Source organism: Pantherophis guttatus, chromosome 2 (assembly GCF_059756535.1).
Source record: "Pantherophis guttatus breed Tessera chromosome 2, ASM5975653v1, whole genome shotgun sequence".
Lineage (NCBI taxonomy): Eukaryota > Metazoa > Chordata > Lepidosauria > Squamata > Colubridae > Pantherophis > Pantherophis guttatus.
The window spans coordinates 60,026,220-60,043,586 of record NC_142064.1 but is presented as its reverse complement, the minus strand read 5'-3'; the positions used below and the strand labels follow the sequence as shown (position 1 = coordinate 60,043,586).

Genomic DNA, 17,367 nt, shown 5'->3' with positions numbered 1-17,367 from the left:
TGCTTGGTCTCAAACTCAGCAGGCCTGGAGATATGTGGCAAAACAAATTAGTTAATGAGTACGTAGCATGGGGCTTCCCTTTAAAATGTGCTAAACAACCATCTGTCTGTAATGCTTTACTTTGAATCCTTGCACTTAGCAAGAGATGGGACTTGATGGTCTCAATGACCCTTTTAAATTCCATGATTCTATGCTTCTCAACTGTTATAGCAATACATTGTACCGTTGGTTTATCCAACCCTTTTTTTTTTTTGGTTTAAAACTTAAGGACTACTTTATTGATAATGTACAGGATCTTTTAGGTGGTTGCCACAGCAGCTGCCTGAGTTCTTTGCACAGACACTCTGATGGTGTGTGTCTTCGCCAGATGATCAGTGAACTCCTGATAAGGAGATTTAGTGAAGACAGTTTCTTTCCGGAGATCAGGGGTCAGATAACTGTAGGTCTTGCAGATAGCATCAAAGGTGGATTTAGCAAAATTGCCCAAGGTGGCAGTGCAGCCCCTGGCCGAAGTGTAGCAGTCATCGATTCTCACCATCATCAGTAGCTTCTTGGGAACGGGGGCAGATACAATCCCTGTGCCACATGGGGCAGGGATGAGGTGAACCAGGACAGACCCACACCGGCCTGTCACCTTGCATGGCACAGTGTGAGGCTTGCCAATCTTGTTTCCCCAATAGCCTCACCTCACTGGCACGATGGAGAGTTTTGCCAGGAGGATGGCCCCACGAATGGCCGTGGCAACTTCTTTAGAGCACTTTAGAGCACTTGACCCCCAGACCAACATGACCATTGTAATCCCCAATTGCAACAAAGACCTTGAACCTGGTGCGTTGGTCTGCCTGTGTTTGCTTCTGCACTGGCATGATTTTCAAAACCTCATCCTTCAGCTATCCATCCCATTTTTTAATGTAGTCTTTTTTTTTGCCAGATTCCCTTGCTGCACCAGATTGGTCCTGTTGTCTTCTGTTTAAAGAGTTATTCTACTGGCAGAGGGATGGAAGCAGAGGTAGTATTCAGCCGGTTCAGACCAGTTCACCCGAACTGGTAGTGGAAATTGCTGGTGGGCTCGCTCACCCACCCACCCGCCCCAGCTCTATGCCATCCTATTTAGGCATGTTTTTGAGGCTGGGCTCATGCGTGGAATGTGCACACACCAACAAAGCACATGCACGGAAGGCCGGACGCATGCGTAGATGGGGCGCGCACTCTCACATTTGTGAACCAGTAGGGAACATAAGTAATACCAGCCCTGGATGGAAGGATGGAGAGGGCCTCTTTATATTTAATCTCTTTCCAATGTTTTGTTGAGTTTGATGGAATAAAAAGATACGGTAGATCATTCCATGGAACTGCACTTGACCTGCCTGCATGCTCTTATTTCATCAGTGTTGGGAGAAAAATCCAGTTCCAAGCCTGGAGAAAGATGCTGGAAATAAAATGGAGGCAGGCTGCAGGAAAGGAAGTCTCTGTTTATTTGGTAGCCAGAAACTAGTGACTGCAGCGTGTTACTGGGGTGGCTGACAAAATGGGGTTGAAAATAGGTGGGTTTTTATACATTCTTTGGGGCTTTGTGATTGAGATGCCTGTTCCTGTGTAAGAATGTGCCCTTTAATATTTTAATGGCTATTGCCAGATTTGTTAGAGAAAATTTATTTCTCTATAGCTGTGCCTATTAATGGCTTTTGGAATGGACAGATACATAAGCCAATCAGAGGGCAGCTAATATGTTTGAATCTCCCGGGTCCTACCCTAACTGTCATAGTTAGCAGTATAAAAGGAGTTTCTTGTCAGAAACTCTTTGGCTCTTCGATTTTCACTCGTCTTAGCTATTTGGTCTTAGGTCTTAGGTCTTAACTCTTCTAGGATCTTCCGTTAGACAACTGTGAGCAGTTTGGAAGCCTGTTAGAAGAGCAGTTCTGGTGGTTTATAATAATATTTCTTCTGAGGAAGAATAGTCATAGATAATATAGCTTAGAGAGAATAGATATAGATATAGATATATAGCTGACAGGATAATTAATTATATTAATTAAGTGCTGTTTATTAATTGTATAGATATGTTTTTATTATGTAAATTAAAACATTTACTGTTAAATGATTTAAAGGCTCATTTGTTAAAGTAGAAATTCATAGAGACAAAGGTTCACGGTTCATTGATTTTATTAATCTCCACAACAAGATTCCTATGGGGTCATGTAGGAGTCATGGCTAGTTCTACAGGCAAAAGGGGAAATGCAAATCCTAGGTGTTTGTCTGGGCTAATCTTATCAACTTTGGCTTGCATAATTGTGTTGCTTATTTGGAGTCTCTTTGCTTATGAATAGCTTCTGAATGGATTCAAAATCTCCATTCCTAAAGATCAGCATTTTCAAGCTGCTTCTTGAGGCTGTTTTCCTATGGTAGGAAGACTGGGTTTGCTTTCTGCCTTTGTTAAGATTTTTCTCCTCTTCTCCTTTAGGATAAAAATTCTATCCTGCCTCTTTTTAATATGGTTCAGCCAAATTTATTTAATTTGTTTTATCTCTATTTTAAATTTTGTATTTATATGTTTTATATTATGGCTGTTCACTGCCCTGAGTCCTTCGGGAGTAGGGCGGTATACAAATCTAATAAATAATAAAATAATAATAATAATAATAATAATAATAATAATAATAATAATAAGAAGAAGAAGAAGAAGAAGAAGAAGAAGAAGAAGAAGAAGAAGAAGAAGAAGAAGAAGAAGAATTAAAAAATTTAATCTGGGGAGGGGGAGGCCTTTCTACCCCAGGAAAATCATGAGTACCCTCGAACGTGGAATTATGATCTTATGAAGGCTGGCCCATAACGAAGAAGTTATGTTATGACAAATAAATATGAAGGAAAGTAGTCAGAGAGGGAGAAATATCCCAAAATAATAAGACATTTAAAGGCTTGTCAAGAGTGATGTTGCCCTGTGAATGTCAAATGCATTCACAGCAAGCAGAGTTTCTCAGTGTCATGACTTACAAAGTATAAACGATTATATATAGATATACCCTACTTAGAAAAGAATTATTGAAATCAGTTAGACAAGGTGGTCTTGAATATTGTAATTTACACTTATTTTAATGAACCTACTCTTGCTCTGGCTCAGACTGATCATTGGGTCCAGGAGCAGCATTGTCTCTGAAATGCATGCTATAAACAATCTTCTCCTTAGCCTACAACTCCAGCTTTTGCTTTATTTTTGATAGACTCCTTCCAATAGGTTCTGGCCATGCAAATCATGTGAAAATGTAGAATCCAACCACTATGAAACTACCATGAGAAACTGAATGGAATGTCAGATTGACCTTATATAGGAGCACATTAAAGGCAAAAGGATGGAGAGTCAGAAATATTAACTGAGAATTTACTGGCACACATTGATTCACTGCACTACCTTACTCTAATTGTTTTCAGATTGTATTTATTTATTTAGTACTTAACATATCTAAATTTACATAAAAATGAGGAGGGGAAAAAGCTTTTATGGAATGTCTTTGGCACCCCCTAATGGCAAAGCCTCTTTTACAAGAGTGTATACTTTCATTTCACATATTTGGCATATATCCAGGCCATGTTAAACCTTTAATTATATCTGTGGTCAAATGCAAGCATTTACTCTTCTTTTGTTACATGCGGAGACAGGTAAAATTGTATATTGCAATAAAAAGTTATAAAACGCCTTGTTTGAAATTGTACTTGTTTAGAGTCAGTGAATCAACAAGGATCTGCAGTTTCAAATAAAGCAGTTATAGATGCCAACAATTCTGTAGGTCATTTATGCCACCCCTCCCACTTTTCTGGTTTTAGCTTTTTCATGTTTGCTAATTTCTATTTATTTATTTGATTCATGTCCCACCTTTCTACTTATGTGATAAGTGTTCAAGGAGGCTTGATGATAAGAAAACAAAATGTAAGATATAGGACATGGCAATAACCATCAAACAATTAAAATTTTAAAAAATGAAATAACAACAACAACAATAACCTTTATTGTCATTGTACATATATACAACAAAATTGATTTAGCCAGAGGTGGGTGGCACATGAATTAACAACCGGTTCGCCCCAGCAATGTGAGCATGTGTATTCTGTGAGCATGTGTATTCTGTGCATGCGCTTTGCTCACACGTGTGCTTGCACACATGCACATGGCTTTAAAAATGCAGCTAATAGGACAGGATAGTGCCAGGGTTGGTGGAAGGGGTGGATGGGGTGGGCAGGCCCACACAGGTCACAACTACCAGTTTCCCCAAACCGGCCTGAACCAGCTGAATCCCACCCCTGGTTTAGCCTCTACTGGTGCAATTCATAAGAATCAGTGGAATTAAAAGTCAGTGCATTAACAGGTGGTTGAAGGTGGTACTCTCTGCATTGCTTTGTATTGAAAGTTACTTTGTGGATGTGTGGCTGCCACAGAGATGTGCTGAAGCTAGGCACATGCTCACAAGAACAGTACTTCAAAATCTCTCCGTCATGGGTGACAGCTGGATCACTAACTGTCATCCCACAATCTAAACATATGAGATGTTGAAGACAATATCCACTTGAAAATCTTTAAGTACACAGCCGCTGTGCCAGGCAGGGAACGAGGCAGCATTATTACTAGCTATACAAACATGTTTCTCACCTAACACATTTCACTGTGAAATTATGTGCTGGGCACAAGCCCAATGATAGTTGCATACCGGGAACGTGTTGTGTGCTACAGAACTTGTAGCGAACACTCAGCCGTCTCAATTGCTTGACTACAGAGATGCTTGTCTGCCGCCTAAATTACTTCTGAAAGACTAGGCACATTTGGGAAGATAATGTGGGGGGGGAGAGAGAGAGAGCATCTAAAGCCATCACCCTGTAACAAGAGATCAAGGCCATTTATGACTAGACCAGTGCTTCAAAAGTTTTATTTTCTCCAAAAGTCATTCAAACTTAAGAGAGGAGAAAGCATTAGCAAATAGGACTAAAAGGATAACTTTTTTTTTTATTTATTGAAAAACTTAACAAGCATTAGCAAATAGGACTAAAAGGATAACTTTTTTTTTTATTTATTGAAAAACTTAACAAGCTGGGAACAAACAGTTGTTCTGATTCAATATGGAGATAATATTAACCTCCCTTGGAGGGTTGCTGAAAGATTATTGCAGGAATGCATGTAAGATGTTTCAAATGGCCCCTCTTGTTTTACATAGGATTACTAGATATACTCCCCACCACCCAAGATGACCACAAGTTAAGTCAGAGTTCGTTTTCTGTATTGGTTTGCTGCCACCAAGTGGTAATCTGGATTTCTGTTGGCTATATTTGGTACTGGTAGTCCCATACTAAAACTACTTTTTGTTTTAGCAGTGTTATTTCTTATCCAACATAGGGCTAACCAGACTTAACAAGGCGGTCATGTGTGTTTTATTCTTTGCTCTATTTGCATATACAATATGAGTAACTGGGGGGATATATCCTTTACTGAAAACATAGTTCACAAGAAAGTATCACTCGTCCCTTCAAAACCTGCTATTTCTATGTTTTGCTTCTTCAAGCTATTTTCTCCAAGCGCACATAGGAAGGGAGAAGGCATCACAACATCTCAATCAATGTATGCTTTGGTTGATTAGATAGATGATAGATAGATAGATAGATAGATAGATAGATAGATAGATAGATAGATAGATAATAGATACATACATAAAAACATACATACATACATACCAGTGGTGAGTTGTCCCCGGTTCAGACCGGTTCACAAGAACTGGTAGTAAAACCAGCAGGAGGCCCCACCCACTGCCCCAGATGTTGTCATTGGTGATCTGCGCATGCGTAGAAGCAAGCGAGCGCTCACCCACCATCCCATTGCGAACCGGTAGTAAAGGTAAGTAGAACCCACCTCTAATACATACATATATGACAGACAGACAGAGAGACAGACAGATGAGAGAGACAGAGACAGAGGGATCAGAGAGACAGGCAGAGAGACAGACAAAGAGACAAAGCGAGAGACAGAGAGACAGAGAGACAGAGAGAGATTCCTGGCAAACACATTCAGAATAAGATCACAGCTTCTTATCCTAATGCAACACATGCACGCTCACAAATACTGTATATACCTGCGATACCTCAGCTGAATTTTAAAGAGGAGAGAGGAAACAAACTTCAAGGCCATATAGTATTACTGGCAGGACCAGTTTGGAGTTTTATTTTTATTTTTATTATTTATTTATTTGATGGCCCAACTGCCAACCAGCTCTGGGTGAGTAATAAGGGCTAAAAGCCTTTAAAACATCCAGGGAAGAGGAAAATAATAAAATAATTTTAAAAATAAGATAGAAAATACTGTACTAGTCCTCTCTACACAATTTAGGATGTTTTTGCTGATGCAAAGACTTCTGCCTATTGAGATCCAAATTTCTTAGTTGAAATAAACTTCTTCAACGCAAAATCCTCTAAAAGAGAGGCATGACAAATTTCATGCAGTGAAGAGTGTGAGGAAGCCCACTAGATTTTAAGCAATTAAAAGTAAATGTAAATTCACATTGATTATAAGCTTCCACCCAAATCACCTAAACTGCACACAGTTTCTTTCTAAATTAGACCTTAATTATACAATCCAAATTTAATAAGGAAAATTATTTCATGTATATAACATTCACAAGGAAATCACAGTGCAATAATCATCATTAGAAAACTTTCAGCATGGAATATATTATAGCTACTAAGGATTATTTGGCCAGAGTGGATCTGATCATCAGGAAATTGAAATATGGAATGTTTATTTGAATGGCATAAATTACTATTTGGAATAGGATTTTTTGAAATTATTAATATTTGGATTGGGAACCATGTTGCGTATTGGAGCTTGTCTTTTTAATGGAGAAATTGTCTCTTTTTGTTATGTTAAATATAACTGCAATTTACATTTTGTGTATTTAGTTTACATTAGGATATTGGGACAACCTTATGCCTTTTAAATGGAATCTTATTATAGTTAAAAGTTGAGATGTGGATGAATACCAAAAAATGAATATCAAACATTTTTTTCCCATAAGGAATAATATAGCGATTCAAAAGGCAGCTGACACCGACAAGTTCTAACTTGTGGGTTGAGTACCAAGCAAACAATGAGTACCAGGACAAAATTTTCACATCAAAATGTGTTGAGTACCAAATTCAATGAGTTGCAAAGCAGTTGAGTAACCAAGATACAGTATCACTGTAGTTAGAAAAAGTGCTAATACTCCTGATTTCTTACCACCAACATCCTTCCGTTTTTAATTTATTTTTTTCTGAATATATTTTTATATTCTATAGATCTTCAATTTTTCCCAACTCTACCAACACAGTCTTCTTGTGTGTAGATGGCAGTATTTAAGTTAAAAACATAGAAACAAATGGCACATAGAAAATGAGAATGATTACAGAATTCTAGTGAGATTTGAAATGCTTATTAGCATGTTTAATTATCCATACAGTTTTGCCATTACTGTTTATGTTTGTTTTGGTTATTTTAATATATTATGAAGAATTATGCGTGTGCTTATTCTGGGGCCAGGAAGTGAAGCATATTTATTGAATTCTAATTTACTAAAAAATATATAGTAGGATTAGCAAAAATAAGAATAAGGAGGTCTTCTGCCTTCAAGGAAGTGGTCAAAAGTGCAAAATAAAGCTGATTAGAATTTCTTGCTCATCTCTGCCTCTGTCTTATGCCTGGAAGCATTGCCAATATCCTATAAGGCAGAAATAGAAAGAAACAAGATTATGCTACAAGAGACTAAAAATTTCACAAGGTTCCTCCCTCCCTTCCTCTTTCTCCCTCCCTCTCCCTCTCCCTCTCTCTCCCTCTCCCTCTCTCTCTCTCTCTCTCTCTCTCTCTCTCTCTCTCTCTCTCTCTCTCCAATTTTGAAATCAATTTTACATTGCTTCCTTCTGGGATTGAGAGTGAGCAACTGATCCAAAGTCATCCAGCTGGCATTGTGCTTCAGACGGGACTAGAACTCATAGTCTCTCAATTTCTAGCCTCTTTTTTAATCACTATATCAAACTGGCTTTCTTATAGCTCATAGGTGGAAATTAAGGCAAAGAAACCTAGAAACCGTTTGGTTTAGTGATTTAGGCAACAGGCTAGAAACCAGGAGACTGTGAGTTCTAGTCTCACCTTAGGCAGTGAAGACCAGTTGAGTGACTTTGGGCCATTCAGTCTCTCTTAGCACAACCTACCTCACAAAGTTGTTGTGGGGGAAAGTAGGAGAAGGAAAGAATATTAGATATGTTTGCTGCCTTGAGTTATTTATAAAAGTAATAAGACCATTATTTTATTTCTGTCTCTCACCTTACAACCAAATAACTTCTTGTATCTAATGCAACAAAATTGAACTGCATAAAAGTGGATAATTACTAAATGTGATCAAAGCGATACAGAAAACTCATTATTTCATATCATCTAAGGGTGGCCCATATTTTTGCTGCTTAGATCTGGTAGCTCCATCCCTGCCTACTCTGGGGAACCTAAAATCTTGAAGCAGTAAACCAGATTGTGCTCTACTTCACTTCAGCAAGTTTAATTGACCATACAAATTAAAAATGAAGAGTGGTTTAATTTTTAGTTTTTGCCTTCAATTGTAATCTAGCTGGCCAACATTAATTGTCTTCAGTGGTGGGATTCAGCCAGTTCGTACCACTTCGGGAGAACCGGTTGTTAACTTTCTGAGCAGTTTGGTGAACTGGTTGTTGGAAGAAATCATTAGGGCAGAGAACCGGTTGTTAAATTACTTGAATCCCACCACTGATTGTCTTCCCACTAGGTTAAATATTCTACTTAAGCGTATCAAAACATTTATGGGCTGTGTCACTTTATAATGTCACTGTTTCTCAGATGAAATGATAACAGGAAACCTCAGATTTATGGAAAGAGATTCTCTCATGTTGTCCTCCTGATTTCAGAATCTAAGAAACTAGCTGAAACATCTGCTTGCACATGATCTGAAGTTTCTGATACGACAACTGAAGGTGAAATAAGCCACTTTGCTGAGATTTCATGGCCGCAGCATAAAAGTAAGAAGTAGGGAACACCCTTCTGAAGAAATAATTGTGACAGAAAAGTATAAATAGATGTAGTTTTTTTAACTTTGCCACTTTCCAGGCCTGAAGGCACAAGCATAATGATTCATGCTCATTTTTATTGTCTTCATTTTCTGATTACTCAGATCATTTTCATTGTTTTTAAATTAACATTAATCCTTGACTTCAACTTCTCTAACCTGCATCTTTCTTTCAACTGGCCTCCTGTGCTCGATATTAAGTTGAAAAAGATTTACAACTGCAACTCCAAAAGCCAAAAATTTTAATCTTTTCACTAAATATACCATCTGCTATCAGGATCTTCATAAATGCTCAAGGATTTAAAAGTCTCCCTTGATTGAAACCCAGTTCATATAGTTTAGTTGGCATTTTCTTGTTTTCTTCTTTTTCTCTTTTTTTCTGAAATGGAGAGTGTTTATAGGCGCATAAAGCAAATTTATTTATTTGCAAGCTCTGAAATGAGCACTGATGCAAACCTGCATTTTACTGATAAAACAATAGTTTTAATAGTTTGTCTGACTGAAACCTCAGCTACAATCAGCAAATTGTTAATTGATTTTCTACAGTACTTTCCACGTTTTAGTTCCCACTAATGAATTAACAGGCATATTTTTACCTATTAATCTATAATTAACAGCAACAAGTGCAGATTGGAATTCCAGTTCCTGCATTGGAATCACAAAATTAGTTTCAAAGCTTCTTCTAATCCTTACATTCTATAATGACACAAGCAAATTGATGGGACAGTTCAAAATTATTCTTCTTTGTCTGAGTAATGTGAACCATAACTCTATTTACAAAAGATTGTTATTTTTATTTTATTAGGTATTATGGGATGAAAAATCCATCTGGTTCAGTTCCAAGCTGGGAGAAAGACACTGGAAACATGGAGGCTGATTGGAAAGATGCTTTATTGATGAAACTGAACCACATGTGGCTCTGGGCAGCTGACCACTTGGAGTTGAGAGTGGAGGTTTTTTTATACCTTCTTTGCACTTGAGTTTCCTGTTCCTGTGCAAGAATATCAGTGGTGGGTTCCTCCTGGTTCAGCCCTGTTCAGCTGAGTCGGTAGTGGTGACGATATAACGTCACCGAACCGGTTCTCTTTGTTCGGGAGCTGGCCCTTCCCGTGCCCCCCCCGCCCCCCCTGCTCCCCGCATTATTCTTACCTTTTATTTGGCCCCACCCCCAATCTATTGCTGCCTCCCGAGTCCCAGCTGATCGGCCAGAAGGAAAAAAACTGTTTAAACTCTACACCCTGATCAGTGTTAAAAGGCAGTGTGGTGGTAGACCGGTGCATCCAAAAACGAATGGGTAGATTGGTGCCTCCAAAAACAAATGGGTAGACGGGTGCCTCCAAAAACCGGTAGACCGGTACAGCTCTGCAAGCAGTTAAAAACCTTGTAGACCAGTACCTCTGCAAAATCCTAAAGAATGACCAAGCCATGCCCACAAAATAAGCCACACCCACAGAACCGGTAGTAAAAATTTTTAGAACCCACCCGAGAACATGTATTCTATTGGCTGTTATAGGGGTTATGTAGGGGTCATAGCTGGCTCTATAGGTTGTTTGAGCTCCGAGGTTTGGTTGAAATTTGCTGGGGGTGATGCAATGAAGGGCCTTGTGTTCTGAAAGGGTGTTCGGTAATTCCTATTGTGCAGGGGTGGGATTGAAAAATTTTAGCAACTGGTTCAGTGGTGGGTTGCCCCCAGTTTGCACCGGTTCTATAGAACCGGTAGTAAAACCGGCAGGAGGGTCCGCCCACCGACCCCGACATCACCAAAATGCGCATGTACAGAAGAGCTTGCGTGCATGCACAGCCTCACTGCGAACCGGTAGTAAAGGTAAGTAGAACCCACCCCTGAACTGACTCTCTGCCCAGTTGCTAGGTGGGCGTGTCCATGGGGGCGTGGCCTAGTCGGCTGCCTGCACCATGGCAGGGGGGGCGTATTCGCCCTCCCTAGGCTCCAGAGACTTTTCTTGAGCCTCCAAGAAGCCAAAAATGGCCTCCCTCGGGCTTCAGAGGCCCCCCAGAGGCCAAAATGGGCCCGTTTCCAGACTTCCGATACTTCCTGTAGGCCCATTTTTCACTCTCCCCAGGCTCTGGAGACTTTCCACGAGCCTCCAGGAGGATGAAAATGGCCTTCCCCGGGCTCCGGAGGCCCTCCGGAGGCCTGAAATGGGGCCATTTCAGGCCCCATTTCAGGCCTCCATTTCAGGCCTACTACTTCCAGTAGTTCCAGTAGACCTATTTTTTGCCGTCCCAGAGCCTCCATGCAGGCCATGCACTTACCTGGCATCCAAAACGGGCCCCATGAAGACTCCTGGGAGTGGCGAGGCAGGGTGAGTAGGTCAGCTAGTCCTTGCAACTACCAGTTCGGCGGACCAGATTAAAATTAACATCCAGTTCACCAGAACCGGTCCGAACTGGCTGAATCCCACCCCTGCTATTGTGGCTTAATGGCTTTCATCCTGTTTTGGCTCTTGGGTGATGGTTGCTTCTAATCATAGCATTCTGCCTTTGTTTCAAAATATCCTTTCTTGAATGGATTACCAAATCTGCATTTCTAAAAGCTGGCCTCAGTATCCGCTGGGGGGGGTGGCTATTAAGAGTGAGTCTGCTTCCTGCCTCTAAAAAAAAGATGTTTCTCCATTTCTCCCTTTGGGAAATATAATATTCTGCCTTTTTTAATATTCCTCAAAATATTTCATTCTTCTAGGAAGGGGGGTTTCCCTCAGTATGAATTCAAATAATTTCAATTTTAAACAGGAAATTCAGTGTGTATAAGCTCCTGGATTTACAGATACCTTAGAAGAGTATATTAAATCTCTCTTCAAAAAGCTGGACATTCACTATTCAATAAAACATATAGTATGGTACTTTTTATTTGGGAAGTATAAGATGTGTGGACCTGAACTCCCAGCATGCTGGCTGGAAAATTCTGGGAGTTGAAGTCCATACCTCCTAAAGTTCCCAAGTTTTAAAAACAATGTTTGTTAGAATGTGTTATTCATTGTTGTACACTGTAACATATCAAAATATCATAACATACATACTTCTCAATACTTTTTTAAATTGCTGCACAAGTGCTACATTGTGTTTACAGAAGAGACTAATTATGCCAATGGGCTGTACCAATAAGCCAATTAGCCCAGAAAAACCAATGATCCGAGGGTGTTGGAATCTTTGTTCTTCAGCAAGGGGTTACTTTTAAAATAGTATTTTATTATTACTAAGAGGTTGGTAAATTGTAGTAAGACACATGCAGCTTGCAATCAGCACTTTCTTGTGCCCGCCAGTGGCCAGCGGCCAGCGGCCAGCAGAGCTGGCAGCAGATTCAAACAGTGGGGAGGTTGAGGAGGAACATGGGCCAGTCCTGGAGTCTGGGGAAAGCTCAGACGAGGGCTCTGAGTCAGAGGCAGAGAGGAGGCCAAGGCCATCTGGTAGTTCTTTGCTGCCTCCGGAGTCTCCGGAGTCTAACATCAACGAGGCAGAAGAACAGCGCCAGCCTGTTCCCAGTGTGCACATGCACAGAGCTGCCAGAACAATTAAGGAACAATTAAGAAAACAGGGTCAACTTGGGAGTAAGGCTTGGAGATGATTGGCCCTAAGACATAAAAGGGAAGTGAATGGGACCTAAGCTTTTGCAGGAAGCAATTAGTTCATCTGGTCGGTAGAAGCTCTGGAAAATTTCTGTTTGACTCTCTGCTACATTTGGCCTTTCCTTGCATGTGGCAATTAGTTCTCTGGCAGCATTCCAAGGGAGATAAGATGAGCGTTTGTAAACACTCCCCTGAAAGACTGTTTGAGAAGCCTTTCGGACTGGGAATGACAATAATTCATAGCCGTATGAATTTAAAAGGTTTGCCGGGACTAAGATTGTGCTGTATACTTTCTAAGGAAGCCTAGGTCAGAACACACTTCTCTGTAGACAGTTTGGATAGAATCTTTGGAGACTACCCTGTTGTCTCTCCTTATCTTTGTTTTTGCCTAAAAAACAGGTACTGGATAATATTTCAAAAATATATTAACAGTAAAATCCCCCAAACTATTTTGGTTGATACCTAGTAAGGTTAATGTCTTCTAAAGGATCTGCCAGTTATTTTCTACTATCTATCTTCAATTCCTTTCTAGCAGCAACGACAAAAGTGAAGCAGCTTTAAGTGTTTTGATGCCTCCAATTTATAGCCCGCGTGGAAACTTTTATGGAATCAAATTTGCTTGAAATCAAATCTTGTTCTTCTCAAATCTCTGATTCATATTGAAAAACAATTCAATTTTGATCTGACCTTGGCTGATCACACAGTTATTATTCCTTGTACCTCAGTGTGGTAAATGGAAAAGTGCAATGAAAGAATGAAAGGTTTAAATACTTAGTAATTGTATGAAAAAGGCAGGATTCAAGCTGGTGTCCTCATGATTCATAATTTAGTCTCATATTATATAGTTCTATACAGTTTGCTTTTGTTTAAAAACAGGATACCTATTTTTTTTTATTATTCTTAAGCAACCCAATAATTCATCTGTGAAATACTTTAAAAAAAACATCTGCATAGAAATCTAATATCTTTTTTCCACTTTTTAAAATCAAAACACAGAGGAAGACACTACACAGACATCATAAGAGATCAGAGGGTGCATCTACTGTAAGAGCTGTGTTATACTGCCAGCTAGTGGTTAGTTGACTGCAAGACATGGTAATTCAATCCAGGCAGTTTTAAAAGATATCGTAATACAGTATTACAGCGAAGTCATTCCAAATGATGACGCTTGCAGCAATTAGAAATAATTCCCTTTAGAATTCTTATCACAGACTGCCATGTAAAGTAACAGCCTCAGATGCAGATGTAGGTGCATGAGCTGCACTTGAGATTAGTCATTTATTTCAAACATACAACTGTATTTCAAAATGGAAAAAGTCAACTAAATGGTAAATGTAGAAAATGTAATACTTTTTAATTGTCCCTCATTCTGTTTAACTAGCCTCATTCCTCATTTATAAAATTCTACACTATGTATTTTGGGGGTGGTTGTTATTTTAAGCTATTGCATATGAATGGTTTTGGCAAATGCAATATAAACACCATATATGTGATACAATCCAACCATCTATAATCCAGGGTCCCTTCCCGTCTACCAAACAATGTTCATTGCATCCTGCATCCATTTAATTTTTACCCATCTCTATTCTAGCTTTTCTGGCCTAGCAAGATGACACATTTAGATAGTCCTGGCTGATTTTGAAATGCTAAGCTAGTAGAAGCTGGTTAATGACCTCCAGAAGTCAGGAACAAACAAAGAAAAGTATTATTGTGAAGAAACCTACCCAGATGTGTCTATGTCAGGGATGTCAAACTCGTGTCATCACGGCATCATCAAAGGATGTATTGGGACTTTTCCCCACTTTGCTAAACCGGGCGTGGCCGTGGCCAGTGCGTGACGTATCTGGCCCGCGGGCCGCAAGTTTGACAGCCTTGGTCTAGGTAGACACTAAAAGTAGTTAAGCATGACCTGTTTTATCCTTTAAAGGTTCTTTTGTGTTACTGTCTTCATCTCCTCACTGTGGTTCCCATGTGACTATGGGACTCCAAGATACTTATAAGTGGTCTGTATGTCTGCTATGTGGCCCTGTTGGCAGTTCCACATCATCAGTCTTAATTATCTTCCCTCTCTTGACTACCATTCAGCCCTACTTCTCCAATCCAAATGGCATCCCAATGTTCTCACTGTAGATCCATGTCAAGTAGATCAGCGAGTCAATAGTTCACTCTTCGCATACAACATGTCGTCATCCATGTAGAGCAGCGGTCCCCAATCTTTCCAGCTCTGTGGACTGGCAGCAGTGGGGGGGGGCATAGGGGATGATTTCACGCATGCATGTGCCAAATGTAGCTTCATTTGCTCATGCAGCCTGGCCTGGTTCCCAATGGGCTGGGGACCAGGGGTTGAGGACCTCTGGTGTAGAGGAAGAGGGTGATGCTAGTTCTACTCTTGAACTAGTATCTATATCATATTCTTGTGATTATCTGGCTCAGGGGGTGCGAGTCTATGCAGAGCAGCAGGGGGGGCTAGTAACATCACCTTGGTATATGCCACACTTGATGGCTACTTGCATGATCTGTCTTGAGTTGACTTCCAGTGTGGTCTTCCACAATCCTATTGAATTATTTAGGAAAGATTTTAGTCCTGTTGATTTTGTGTAGTGCCAGGCATTCAGAGATTCATGAATGTGGCATTGCGTATCATTACCCTTCTGATGCATAATACAAGAAGGTTGAAATTTGGGATTCATAAATCCAGTTCCTCATAAGTCTCAACGTGGTTTGACATTGGCAGTAGAGAATGAATGAATATATCGTGCACCCCATGTATTTGAAGCAATGACAATTCCACGGTTGCTTTCCTTTAAGTTTAATATCTAAAATGGCCCAAAATGTTGCCCTATCTCAGCCCTGCTTTTTATTGCTAAATAAAATTATCATTTCACCACATATATTAAAGCAGAGTTTTGTCCTAAAAGGAAGTGTCTTCCATGTTGTATCTGCATCATTATAATAATCCAGAGCTTATTTCAGGGTATGGGGGAATGTTAAAATCATTATTTCACTTTTCTAAGTGAAGTGTATTTCTAATCTAAACTAAGGGACTCAAAATTTAGCACTCTCAGTTCAATTATACTCAGTGGTGGGTTGCCCCCAGTTCGGACCGGTTCGCAGGGGGGCGGAGGAAAGGCCAAAGGGCATGGCCCTGTATTGATAATGGGCGTGCCCATAACAAAATCTAAGAAACCTCCTGTGGGAGAGCCTAATGGGGACATGTAAATAGGCCTCCTGGAGATCAATAGATGACAAAAAGTCTCCCAATCTAATGCCACTCAGGATGGAATGTAGTGAGTGCATTTTAAAACGCCTATAATGAATATGAATGTTCAGGCGCTTCAAGTCTAATATGGCCCTATGACCACCACCACCCCCCGACTTCTTTGGAACTAGAAACAAAATAGAATAGAACCCAGAGCCCTGGTGTTCTGGGGAAACTGGTTCAATTGCCCGAATGGAGAGAAGATGAAGAATCTCAGCTTCCATCGAGGCCCTTTTGGAAGGGTCCGAGGGGATAGAACATTGGATAAATTGACATGAGGGGGGAAGAAACAAATTCCAAGGTGACTCCCATGGACACCGTCTGAATGGCCCATGCATCTGTAGTCGTGGTACGCCAAACCTCAGCGAAGTGAGTGAGCTGACCACCAATGGGCTGAAAGGGGGAGACGGTCCTATTTTCTGCAATAGGGCCAAAAGCCAGATCCCCTGAAGGGGCGTCTGCCCTGGGATTGACGGCTGCGATCTCTGAAGGCTTGACGCTCTTGAGGTCTGTCGGAGGTATGACCGAATTGTCGTGTAGGCTGTGAGTTCTGAAACCCCTGTTCAGTGGGATGAAAGGACTGCCTGCGATAAGGAAAAGTAGACCTTCTATCGTAGCGTCTGGATGAAGAGGGAAGGACTTTCTTCTTGTCCTTACCTTCCACTAACACAGGATCCAATGCCTCTCCAAACAGAACGGGGCTGCTGCTAAACGCCATTTGGTCTTCATGTCCGCTTGCCAGTGGCGGAGCCAGAGAAGGCGACGTGAGGCAATGTTGGAAGCCATGGCGTGGGGGGCAAACTTGGCAGAGTTGAGTGCCACGTCCGCCATGTATTCGGTGGCAGCAATTATCTTGTTAATATCTTGGTGCAGACGGGCATCTTCTGGATATGCTCTAGCCTGCATTTGCTTGAGCCAGATGAGGGATGTCCTGGCGAAAAGGAAGCTGCCGTGGCTGACTTGATGGCCCATGCAGAGGCCAGATGAGTCTTATGTGTAGAAATTTCAGCTCGCTTGTCCTCTGTGCGAAGGCCTTCAGCCGCATCAGATGGAAGGATGTTGGGAGAGGTCAGACTGGCCATTGGAGGATCAATGACAGGAAGTTTCAAAAGATCCTCAAATTCTTGTTCAACAGAGTACAACTTCTTGTCCAGACCACTAGGATTGAAGATAGAGCCGGGCTGTGACCATTGACGCTGAAGTGTCCACAAAGAGTTTTGGAGAGGGAACGCTGTCTTGTTGAGCAACCCGTTCAGTGAAAAGGCAGGGGTTGGGATCGAAGAATCCAGAGCAGGCAATGGAGGAGGCTGAACTAGACCCATGTTGGCGGTGACCTTGGCCTTATGTAGCAAAGTCTTGAACATCTCGTGACGGAAAAGGCCTGTGGAAGGAGAACTGCTGGAAGAGGGATCCTCCTCATCACCAG

General features: G+C 40.8%; 1 pseudogene; it reads right to left on the bottom strand.

Moving 5' to 3' along the window:
* Positions 1 to 241: 241 nt before the first annotated feature.
* On the bottom strand, positions 242 to 16,659 carry LOC117661918 (small ribosomal subunit protein uS5 pseudogene; annotated as a pseudogene).
* Positions 16,660 to 17,367: the final 708 nt, after the last annotated feature.